The sequence below is a fragment of the Carassius gibelio genome, chromosome B5, assembly GCF_023724105.1.
Source record: "Carassius gibelio isolate Cgi1373 ecotype wild population from Czech Republic chromosome B5, carGib1.2-hapl.c, whole genome shotgun sequence".
In the NCBI taxonomy this organism is placed as follows: domain Eukaryota; kingdom Metazoa; phylum Chordata; class Actinopteri; order Cypriniformes; family Cyprinidae; genus Carassius; species Carassius gibelio.
The window spans coordinates 7,726,915-7,739,843 of NC_068400.1; the positions used below are offsets into that span (position 1 = coordinate 7,726,915).

General features: G+C 34.1%; 1 long non-coding RNA gene across 3 annotated transcripts in view; it reads left to right on the forward strand.

The window, feature by feature from the left end:
* The window catches only part of LOC127957968 (uncharacterized), a 121,393-nt gene that overhangs the window by 92,283 nt on the left and 16,181 nt on the right, over positions 1-12,929 (forward strand). Inside the window, exon 1 of one of the 3 annotated variants that reach the window (XR_008153922.1) lies at positions 3,735-3,966. The exons of the other annotated variants lie outside the window; for them this stretch is intronic. This is a non-coding gene — a long non-coding RNA (uncharacterized LOC127957968). Of the gene's footprint in view, positions 1-3,734; positions 3,967-12,929 lie in introns of those variants that run through there. 3 annotated transcript variants of the gene reach the window in all.

Here is a 12,929-nt window from a genome sequence, read left to right on the forward strand (position 1 = left end):
AAGTTATTTATAGCTGTATTTATAAGCTGCTTACTAATGACTATTAATGTTGGGACAAGACTTTATAAAGCACGAACTGACTATTTACTAATGAGTGCAGTTATTATAAAGTGTTACCAATGCATTTACTAATGTTAGCAAATAAGACATTATTTTACAGTGTTATCAAATCCTTAAATGATTTATAAGTGTTCTGCTTGCATTACAGCTTAGTCTTCATCTGTGAGCTGAACAGATTTACTGTTACATCCATGACATTATGTAAATTCAAATAAATAGCATGTCAGAGGATGTCATAGGTCAGTATCAAATGAGTTTGAAATTATTATTTGCAGCACAAATAAGGTTTTTTAGGATTTTTTAAAATCCCTAAAACTGTCAGAAAAGGATAAGGCCTAAGATATTTCTATGTGAGTGGCTAAATTTATTTTTGTTTTTATAATTGTAATACATAAACTATGAAATTATACAAAATGTATAAAAAAGTAAATGAATAAATACGCTACATTAAAAAAGCAGCCAAGACAAATGAGTCTCCTTTTTTATATATATAGATTAAAATTGAAGACAGAAGCAGCTGGTATATGCGGTCACTTAATATTCAAATCCAGTAGATCCACTTCAGATTTATTTCTCAACAGTTTATGTTCACGTGGCTGTTTTCGTTTATATTCGCCAAGCTATTATGTATTTTGAAATAATCTTGTCCGTGATGTGTTCGTTCGTACGACGAAAGGCAGAATCCTGCAGCTCGAGAGATATATGTTATTGTGCCAGTCGCGCTTTCAAATAGTCTTGCACACTTAAACGGGTCACAAACACCTGTATTTAGCTCTTGTTGTGTTATAATGTGTGTATTGTGTGTATTTATGGCAATATTTTATTTTAAAAAGCTCTTAAACAAGAATAAATTTGTTAGTTTTGAACTTGTGGCACTGTGCGCGCTGATCGGAGCGGTGATTTCAGATAGGCAGCCACAAATATTTAATTTTCACACAAACAGTTCAAAAACATCTTAATTTAGCTCTTGGTGTGTTCTAATTTGTGAATTGTGTGATATCGCTGCAATACTTTATTCTTAATAGCTATGAAACAAGAATAAACTCGTTTTTTCTGAGCTCGTCATTCCACACGCTCCTGCTCAGAGCGGTGATTAATCTCTCCTGTTTCTCACGTATCACTGACCACACATCAATTATTAATGAGCCCTGACCCGGTAATAATCATATATGTTGGTTTAGCTTGTCAGTGTGAATTAAATCTAAGTATTTATTTGTATTTTAACCGATTTAAAAGAGAAACTAAAACTCCGGTAATTGCACCTGTAGGGGCGCAATTTCTCTCAGACAATGGAAGTCTAATCACATACACTCAAACAGAGGGACAGAAGTGAGATGAGATGTCTGACAGTTTTTTAATTTTCTGTTACCCATACAGTGTTGTAAAGTCGTGAAACTATCCATATTTACTCAGAATGACTTTTTGTCTGTATGAAAAAAGGTTTTGAAGTGTTTGGAATTAAAAAATGCAGGAAAATTAATAATTCCATTTTTAATGTCATTTAAAAAAAATCACAGAGACAAAACCGTTCAAGCTATCCAAAATCTATTGGCAATTTAAGTTGTTTAAAATGTTTTGGCATCATGTAGACAAAATTTGGTGTGTATAGTGTTACTCTCCTCTGAGCAGTATGCATTAATTCACAGCTAAATGTAAAAAAAATACACATTCAAATCAAAATAGCTGACTTCCTGTTGATCGTAGCTGATGACTGTGAATTAGAAAGTTGTCCGTCTTGATGAGAACAATTTTTGTACCGAGTTTGGTGTCTGTAGCTAAAACTAACCCCCCCACTTTTGACAAAAGGTGGCGCTATAGAGTGCCTCTTCCACGCCCTCTTATGAACTTTTGCCAGTGTCTAGTTATCATAAATACTGATATGTGTTCTGAGTTTGATGAAATTCTAAGCATGTTATATGCCTCAAAATCACCTAAGAAGTATTCCAGTTTAACATGTTGCCACGGCAACAATATTTTTAGATATCAATATCCCCCCAGCAGATTTATATAGGCTGTGTTTTAACATTATTCTGATGAAGTTTGAAGCAAATTGAGTAATAATAAGATGCTGAATTCAAAGCATTTTGAAAATGACACACTTCCTGCTGCCAGTTGGTGGCGCTATAACTTTGACTCCTAATAGTCACATATATGCGATCGACATCATACAAAGAATAATCTGATGAAGTTTGATTAAAATCAGGAAATGTATGTGGATGGTATTAGACACTTCCTGTTTCTCATTTCTCGCCATAATTTCAACACCTCGCCACGAGCAAACCGTTAGAGATATCAAAAATCCCCTGGCAATTTTTCATCCCCAATGTCTTGAGATCATGTTGACCGAATTTGGTGGCAATCTGCAAAAAAACCTATGACAAGTATTTCAAATTCCAGAGCATGCGCTTTTTACATAACTCTAAATAGCTGACTTCCTGTTGGGCGGAGCCTATGACATGCAATACGAAAGTTGTTCGGCACGATGAGATCTATATGTGTACTGAGTTTCATATGCATATGTGTGAGTATGTGTGAGCTATACATCAACATTTCTGACTGTGATCCAGGGGGCGCCGTAGAGCCCTTGTGCCACGCCCGGGTCCCAGCCTCTGCAGGCTCCTAAAGGGCACAGATTCCAAAGTGTGCGCAAATTTTCAAGAGTTTTTGAGTATGTTAAGGACCCCAAAAGCCCCCACAACTTTGACGAAAAATATGAATACTAAACCCTAAATAACCAACTTCCTGTTGGGCGGAGCCTATGACATGCAGTACGAAAGTTGTTTGGTTTGATGAGATCTACATGTGTACCGAGTTTCGTGTGTCTACGTGCAAGTATGTATGATATATGGCCCTCAGTATTCCAGGGGGCGCTGTAGAGCCCCTGTGCCACACCCGTATATCTGTCTCTGCCCAGCCCTAATGGCCGCAGGTTCCAAGGTGTGTGCCAAATTTCAAGAGTTTTCGAGCATGTTAAGGACCCCAAAAGCCCCCGTAACGTTGGAAAAAAAAAAAAATAATAATAATAATAAAAAATAATCCTAAGGAAAACAATAGGGCTCTCGCCCTCCAGGCTTGAGCCCTAAATATAGCTGCAAGCAGCGATGGCGGGCTCAAGCCACCAATGCCATCACCACCCCGGTGGCATCAGGTAAACTGTGCCCAGCGGGCACATGCATTCACAATATCCCTCTGGCAGTGAGGTTTTAAAGGATAGAGGGGAGCGTAGAGGGGAGCGTGCATTTGCAGTGGCTGGGCCACGACTCTGGAATACCCTGCCTTTAGAGATCAGACTGGCCCCTTCCTTGTCTATTTTTAAATCTTTGCTAAAAACTTTTTTATTTTCCTTAGTGTACTGACTACTGTGTTATGCTACATTTTGAAAAGGGTGGTTTTAAATTTTTTGTCTGGTCTATTTTTATGTATGTGTAATATTCTTGCTCTTATGTTAAAGCACTTTGGTTAGCCAGGAGGCTGTTGTAAATGCGCTATACAAATAAATTGAACTTGAACTTGAACTTGAACTTGATATGGCAGTTAAAGGGTTAATCCGAATCATCTAGACTTTAAAATCACATTCACAGAACAATATATATATATATATATATATATATATATATATATATATATATATATATATATATATATATATATATATAACTTTAGTAACACTTTACAATAAGATTTCATTTATAAACATTATGTTAACATGAACAATATTTATATAGCATTCATTCATGTCAGTTAATATTCCAAACTTAAACATTAAAACATTGTTTTATTGTGATTTTTTTCCAAGCACATTTTACCAATTCCAAACCATATCAATCTTAATAACTACCATTATTTTTTATTTAATCATTTATGAGTGCTATACAATAGTCCAGGAAAGCTGGAAGAGAAAAACAGGTCAAGAAGAACTGACAAAAGAATTGCAAAAGAATTAGGAATTAATGTGAAGATTAATTTGTAGTCAATTCTGCAAGACAGACTTTCAGGAAAGGAGGTGGAATAAAAATGAGCTCCTAAATCTTAATCCCGGATTCTGGAAGATATATTCCTCAAACCATCAAACAAGAGGAGGTGGTGCTGGTCCTTCACGAGTCAGTCTAATCTGTTCATTAAGCCTATATATAAAGTCTTAATATATAGTATTTCACAATACTTCATGGTATTCTAATTAAATATTTTTTTGGAATCTTAGATCTCTCAGAACCTGACACATTGTAATTCTGAGACTCCAGGAAAGTGGCAGTTCTGTAAAATGTTGGCGCTGGAGACTAAATGCTCACTGATAGTTTCACACCTAATTCACTTAAAACACACACAAACACACACACACAGTGACAGAGGGACAGAGTGACATCAGATGTAAGTTTTTTAATTTTCTGTCATCCATATAATGTTGTATAGTCATGAAACTATGCATATTTCCTCAGAATGACTTGTCTTCTATGTGTACATTTTTTTGAAGTGTTTAGAAGCTGCACTTTTTTTTACTGGTTCCTTTTTTACTGTTATTTCAAAAAATCACCACGACAAAACCATTCAAGCTATCCAAAATTCATTCACACCTGTTCTGTAAGATTAATTCTTTAAACAGTGGTAAAAGAGGATGTGGTGCTGAACCTTCAAGAGTCACTTAAAACGTATCTGTCCATAAAGCCTATTAAAAATTATTCTTAATATACAGTTCACAATACTTCAGCTTGTTATTCTAATTAAGTGAGGGTCATTTTATCAGTAAAATTCCTAAAATACATATTATTTTATTTGAAAGATTTCTATAAATTATTTAAATCATACTCGTTTCTCCAATAATTATTTAAAAGTAATCCTATAGCTCCCTCTGGTGGCCATTATAGGTACTAAGAATTGCAAGCTTGATTTATAAGTTATGATAGTTTTAATTTTATGCTGGCTCTTGAAAATGATAAAGCTATGAAACTTACTGTGCTTCCTTCAAATGAGGACTTCTACTTATATAAAAAATTATGAAGAGTTAGAATGAAAATTTTTAAAGATATAGTAAAATAACTATTGTATTTTTTATGTTACTTTAATAAATCTCTATGGCAACACCATTTAAGCTATCCTAAACCCATTCACAATTTAACATCTCAGTATATTGGCATCATGTTGAAAAAGGAGTATGGAGTAGTATGAGGAGGAGTATGAATTCATTTACAGGCTGATTTTATCATAAATCCACAATAAAATTTCTGAGTTCTGTATCAATCTGTGTTGTTGTTGTTTGTTTATTTTTATCTTTTATTTTTCATAGGAAGATAACTGACCCTTTACTCTCCTTTTTAATAAATGTGCTTATAAACCAAGGACAAGCTATTTATAGCTGTATTTATAAACTGCTTACTACTGACTATTAATATTGGGACAAGGCTTTATAAAGCATGAACTGACTATTTACTAATGAGTGCAGTTATTATAAAGTGTTATCAATGAATTTGCTAATGTTAACAAATTAGACATTATTTTACAGTGTTATCAAATCCCTTAAATGACTCATAAGCATTTGTGAAAGTTCTGCTTGCATTACAGCTTAGTATTGATCTGTGAGCTGAACAGATTTACTGTTACATCTATGAGATTATGTAAATTCAAATAAATATAATGTCACAGGATGTCATAGGTCAGTATCAATTGAGTTTGAAATTATTATTTGCAGCACAAATAAGTTTTTTTTAGGATTTTTAAAAATCCCTAAAACTGTCAGAAAAAGGTTAAGGCCTAAGCTATTTCTATGTGAGTGGCTAAATTTATTTTTGTTTTTATAATTGTAATACACAAACTATGAAATTATACAAAATGTATAAAAAGGTAAATAAATAAATACGCACACATTAAAAAAGCAGCCAAGTCGAATGAGTTTCCTTTTTTATATAGATTAAAATTGAAGACAGAAGCAAGTGGTAAATGTGGTCACTTTAATATTCAAATCCAGTAGATCCAGTTTATGTTCACTTGGCTGTTTTCGTTTATATTCGCCAAGCTATTATGTATTTTGAAATAATCTTGTCCGTGATGTGTTCGTTCGTACGACGAAAGACAGAAACCTGCAGCTCAAGAGATATGTTATTCTGCCAGTCGCGCTTTCAAATAGTCTTGCACACTTAAACGGGTCACAAACACCTGCATTTAGCTCTTGTAGTGTTACAATGGGTTTATTGTGTGCATTTGTGGTAATATTTTATTTAAAAAAGCTCTTAAACAAGAATAAATTCGTTTGTTTTGAGCTCGACACTGTACGCGCTGATCGGAGCGGTGATTTCAGATAGGCAGCCACAAATATTTCATTTTCACACAAACAGTTCAAAAACATCTGAATTTAGCTCTTGGTGTGTTCTAATTGGTTGATTGTGTGATATCGCTGTAATAATTTATTTTTAAAAGCTTTAAAACAGGAATAAATTCGTTTTCTCTGAGCTCTTTACTCCAGACGCTCGTGATCACAGCGGTGATTCATCTCTCCTATTTCTCACGTATCTCTGGCCAGAAATAATTTATCCATGAGCCCTGAACCGGTAATAATCAGATATGTTGGTTTAGCTTGTCAGTGTGAATTAAATCTAAGTATTTGTTTGTATTTTTAACCGATTTAAAAGTGAAAGTAAAAGTTCGGGAATTGAACCTGTAGGGGCGCAATTTCTCTCAGACAATGGAAGTCTGAAGCACATACACTCAAACAGAGGGACACAGTGAGATGAGATGTCTGACAGTTTTTTAATTTTCTGTTATCCATACAGTGTTGTAAAGTCGTTAAACTATGCATATTTCCTCAGAATGACTTTTTCATCTGTATGAAAAAATTATTTGACGTGTTTGGAAGCTGCAATTTAAAAATACAATAATGATTCCCTTTGTAAGGTCATTTAAAAAAATCACCACGGCAAAACCATTCAAGCTATCCAAAATCCATTCACAATTTAAGTTCCTATCAGAAATACTGATGTGTGTTCAGAGTTTTGTGAAATTCTAAGTATGTTATTTGCCTCAAAATCACCTGAGAAGTATTCCAGTTTGACATGTTGCCACGCCAACAATTTTTTAGATATCAATATCCCCCTTGCAGATTTATATCGGCTGTGTTTTAACATTATTCTGATGAAGTTTGAAGCAAATCGAGTAATAATAAGATGCTGAATTTAAATCATTTTGAAAATGACACACTTCCTTCTGCCAGTTGGTGGCGCTATAACTTTGACTCCTAATAGTCACATATATGCGATCGACATCATACAACGAATAATCTGATGAAGTTTGATTAAAATCAGGAAATGTATGTGGACGGTATTAGACACTTCCTGTTTCTCATTTCTCGCCATAATTTCAACGCCTCGCCACGAGCAAACCGTTCGAGATATCAAAAATCCCCTGGCAATTTTTCATCCCCAGTGTCTTGAGATCATGTTGACCGAGTTTGGCGGCAATCGAGAAAAAAACCTATGACAAGTATTTCAAATTCCAGAGCATGCGCTTTTTACATAACTCTAAATAGCTGACTTCCTGTTGGGTGGAGCCTATGACATGCAATACGAAAGTTGTTCAGCTCAATGAGATCTACAAGTGTACTGAGTTTCATATGAATATGTGCAAGTATGTGTGAGCTATACATCAACATTTCTGACTGTGTTCCAGGGGGCGCCATAGAGCCCCTGTGCCACGCCCGGGTCCCAGCCTCTGCAGGCTCCTAAAGGCCACAGATTCCAAAGTGTGCGCAAATTTTCAAGAGTTTTTGAGTATGTTAAGGACCCCAAAAGCCCCCACAACTTTGACGAAAAATTTGAATACTAAACCCTAAATAGCCAACTTCCTGTTGGGCGGAGCCTATGATATGCAATACAAAAGTTGTTTGGATTGATGAGATTTATATGTGTACCGAGTTTCATACGTCTACGAGCAAGAATGTATGATATATGGCCCTCCATATTCCAGGGGGCGCTGTAGAGCCCCTGTGCCACGCCCGTGTATCAGTCTCTGCCCGGCCCTAATGGCCGCAGGTTCCAATCTGTGTGCCAATTTTCAAGACTTTTTAAGCACGTTAAGGGCCCCAAAAGCCCCCGAGACGTTGGAAAAAAAAAAAAAAAAAAATAATAATAATAATAATAATAAAAAATAATCCTAAGGAAAACAATAGGCCTCTCGCCCTTTGGGCTTGAGCCCTAAATATAGCTGCAAGCAGCGATGGCGGGCTCAAGCCACCAATGCCATCGCCACCCCAGTGGCATCAGGTAAACTGTGTCCAGCGGGCACATGCATTCACAATATCCCTCTGGCATTGAGGTTTTAAAGGATATGGCGGTTAAAGGGTTAATCCGAATCATCTAGACTTTAAAATCACATTCAAAGAACAATATATATATTTAGTAACACTTTACAATAAGATTTCATTCATAAACATTATGTTAACATGAACAATATTTATATAGCATTCATTCATGTCAGTTAATATTCCAAACTTTAAAACATTAAAACATTGTTTTATTGTGATTTTTTTCCAAGCACATTTTACCAATTCCAAACCATATCAATCTTAATAACTACCATTATTTTTTATTTAATCATTTATGAGTGCTATACAATAGTCCAGGAAAGCTGGAAGAGAAAAACTCCTTATATTCATGTGTGCAGAATTATTAGCCATGTTTTCTTTTACAGATGAAATGCGCTAAAAAAGAGTTTTAACTCAAACTGTTTTAACTCAAAGTCGAAAATTATGAAATACCCATGAGAAATATCAAACACAAATGCAATACAAAAATGGATAAGTTAAGACTTGACCATTGTACAAAAATGCTGACTGGGTCATGAGGTCCGAAAAGAAGAAGAAAAAAAAACAGGTCAAGAAGAACTGACAAAAATAATTGCAAAATAATTAGGAATTAATGTAAAGATTAATTTTTAGTCAATTCTGCAAGACAGACTTTCAGGAAAGGAGGTGGAACAAAAATGAGCTCCTAAATCTTAATCCCGGATTCAGGAAAATATATTCCTCAAACCATCGGACAAGAGGAGGTGGTGCTGGTCCTTCACGAGTCACTCTAATCTGTTCATAAAGCCTATATATAAAGTCTTAATATATAGTATTTCACAATACTTCATGGTATTCTAATTAAATCATTTTTTGGAATCTTAGATCTCTCAGAACCTGACACATTGTAATTCTGAGACTCCAGGAAAGTGGCAGTTCTGTAAAATGTTGGCGCTGGAGACTAAATGCTCCCTGATAGTTTCACACCTAATTCACTTAACACACACACACACACACACACACACACATTACCCACAGTGACAGAGGGACAGAGTGACATCAGATGTATGATAGTTTTTTAATTTTCTATCATTCATATAGTGTTGTATAGTCATGAAACTATGCATATTTGCTCAGAATGACTTGTCTTCTATGTGTACATTTTTTTGAAGTGTTTAGAAGCTGCACTTAAAAAAAATAAATGACATTTACTGGTTACATTTTTACTGTTATTTCAAAAAATCACCACGACAAAACCATTCAAGCTATTCAAAATTCATCCGCACCTGTACTGTAAGATACATTCTTTAAACAGTGGTAAAAGAGGATGTGGTGCTGATCCTTCAAGAGTCACTCAAAACGTATCTGTCCATAAAGCCTATAAAGAATTATTCTTAATATACGGTTCACAATACTTCAGCTTGTTTTTCTAATTAAGTGAGGGTCCTTTTATCAGTAAAATACATAAAATTCATATTATTTTTCTTTGAAAGATTTCTATAAATTATTTAAATCATACTTGTTTCTACAATAATTATTTAAAAGTAATCATATCGCTCCATCTGGTGGCCATTATTGGTACTAAGAATTGCAAGCTTGATTTATAAGTTATGATAGTTTTAATTTTATGCTGGCTCTTGAAAATGATAAAGCTATGAAACTTACTGTGCTTCCTTCAAATGATGACTTCTACGTATATAAAAAAATATGAAGAGTTGGAATTAAAATTTTTAAAGATATAGTAAAATAACTATTGTATTTTTTTATGTTACTTTAATAAATCGCTATGGCCACACCATTTAAGGTATCCTAAACCCATTCGAAATTTAACATCTTCAGTATATGGCTTCATGTTAAAACAGTTTGGTGTGAACTACTTGTGTCTTCTTGGAGGAGAATTAATTCATTTACAGGCTGAGTTTATCATAAATCCACAATAACATTTCTGAGTTCTGTATCAATCTGTGTTGTTGTTTGTTTATTTTTATTTGATTTTTTTTCATAGGAAGATAACTGACCCTTTACTCTCCTTTTTAATAAATGTGCTTATAAACCAAGAACAAGCTATTTATAGCTGTATTTATAAACTGCTTACTACTGACTATTAATATTGGGACAAGGCTTTATGAAGCATGAACTGACTATTTACTAATGAGTGCAGTTATTATAAAGTGTTATCAATGCATTTGCTAATGTTAACAAATTAGACATTATTTTACAGTGTTATCAAATCCCTTAAATTATTTGTAAGTGTTTTGTAATGATTTTATTGACCTGTAAGCATTTGTGAAAGTTCTGCTTGCATTAGAGCTTAGTCTTGATCTGTGAGCTGAACAGATTTACTGTTACATCCATGAGATTATGTAAATTCAAATAAATATCATGTCACAGGATGTCAGAGGTCAGTATCAAATTAGTTTGAAATTATTATTTGCAGCACAAATAAGGTTTTTTAGGATTTTTAAAAATCCCTAAAACTGTCAGAAAAGGATAAGGCCTAATATTTCTAAATGTATTTGTTTTTATAACTATAATGCATAAACTATGAAATTATACAAAATGTATAAAAAAGTACAACAGTTATTCTTTTCCAATGTTTTTTTATTTATTTAATTTTCTTTCTTTTTTTTCTTTTTTTTTTTGGATTTACATTTTAAAAAATTAGCCTACGGCAATCATTCTAAACAGCTTGAATAAAACCTGTCAATATTTATTATAGACCACTGTAACTGTGTATAATCTAACAAACAAGTTTATTATGAAAATAAAAGTGTGTACACCAGATAAATTGGACGATAAAGAAATTGCTAACAATAGTATAATAGAGCATGTTTTAGGTTTTTAGGCGTTTAGATGCAGAAATGGACAAATCAAATGTAAAATAAAATGTAATTGATTTAATTAAATATAGATTAAGTCTTGTTAGAGCAAAATAAAAAAATAAATACGTACACACATTAAAAAAGCAGCCAAGATGAATGAGTTAAATTTTTTATATAGATTAAAATTGAAGACAGAAGCAGCTGGTATATGCGGTCACTTAATATTAAAATCCAGTAGATCCACTTCAGATTTAATACTCAACAGTTTATGTTCACGTGGCTGTTTTCGTTTATATTCGCCAAGCTATTATGTATTTTGAAATAATCTTGTCCGTGATGTGTTCGTTCGTACGACGAAAGGCAGAATCCTGCAGCTCCAGAGATACATGTTATTCTGCCAGTCGCGCTTTCAAATAGTCTTGCACACATAAACGGGTCACAAACACCTGCATTTAGCTCGTGTTGTGTTATAATGGATGTATTGTGTGCATTTAAGGCAATAACTTATTTTAAAAAGCTCTTAAACAAGAATAAATACGTTAGTTTTGAACTTGTGTCACTGTGCGCGCTGATCGGAGGCAGTGATTTCAGATAGGCAGCCGCGAATATTTCATTTTCACACAAACAGTTCAAAAACATCTTAATTTAGCTCTTGGTGTGCTCTAATTGGTGAATTGTGTGATATCGCTGCAATACTTTATTTTTAATAACTATAAAACAAGAATAAACTCGTTTTTTTCTGAGCTCGTCATTCCACACGCTCCTGCTCAGAGCCATGATTCATCTCTCATGTTTCTCACGTATCACTGACCACACATCCATTAATAATGAGCCCTGACCTGATAATAATCATATATGTTGGTTTAGCTTGTCAGTGTGAATTAAATCCAAGTATTTATTTGTATTTTAACCGATTTAAAAGTGAAACCAAAAGACAGTCTCCTCCCTTTTTTAGTCCGGTAACTGCACCTGTAGGGGCGCTATTTCTCTCAGACAATGGAAGTCTAAGCACACACACTCAAACAGAGGGACAGAGTGAGATGAGATGTCTGACAGTTTTTTAATTTTCTGTTATCCATACAGTGTTGTAAAGTCATGAAACTATGCATATTTACTCAGAATAACTTTTTTTTCTGTATGAAAAAAGGTTTTGAAGTGTTTGGAATTTAAAAATGCAGGGAAATTAATAATTCCATCTTTACTGTCATTTAAAAAAATCACCACGACAAAACCATCCAAGCTATCCAAAACCCATTCACAATTTAAGTTCCTCAATGTTTTTTCAACATGTAGACAAAGTTTGGTGTGTATAGTGTTACTCTCCTCTGAGCAGTATGCATTAATTCACAGCTAAATGTAAAAAACAATCCACATTCAAATCAAAATAGCCGACTTCCTGTTGGTCGTAGCTGATGACTGTGAATTAGAAAGTTGTCCGTCTTGATAAGAACAATTTTTGTACTGAGTTTGGTGTCTGTAGCTAAAGCTAACCCCCCCACTTTTGACAAAAGGTGGCGCTATAGAGTGCCTCTTCCACGCCCTCTTATGAACTTTTGCCAGTGTCTAGCTGTCACTAATACTGATATGTGTTCTGAGTTTGATGAAATTCTAAGCATGTTATATGCCTCAAAATCACCTGAGAAGTATTCCAGTTTGACATGTTGCCACAGCAACAATATTTTTAGATATCCAATTTCCCCCAGCAGATTCATATCGGCTGTGTTTTAACATTATTCTGATGAAGTTTGAAGCAAATCGAGTAAAAATAAGATGCTGAATTC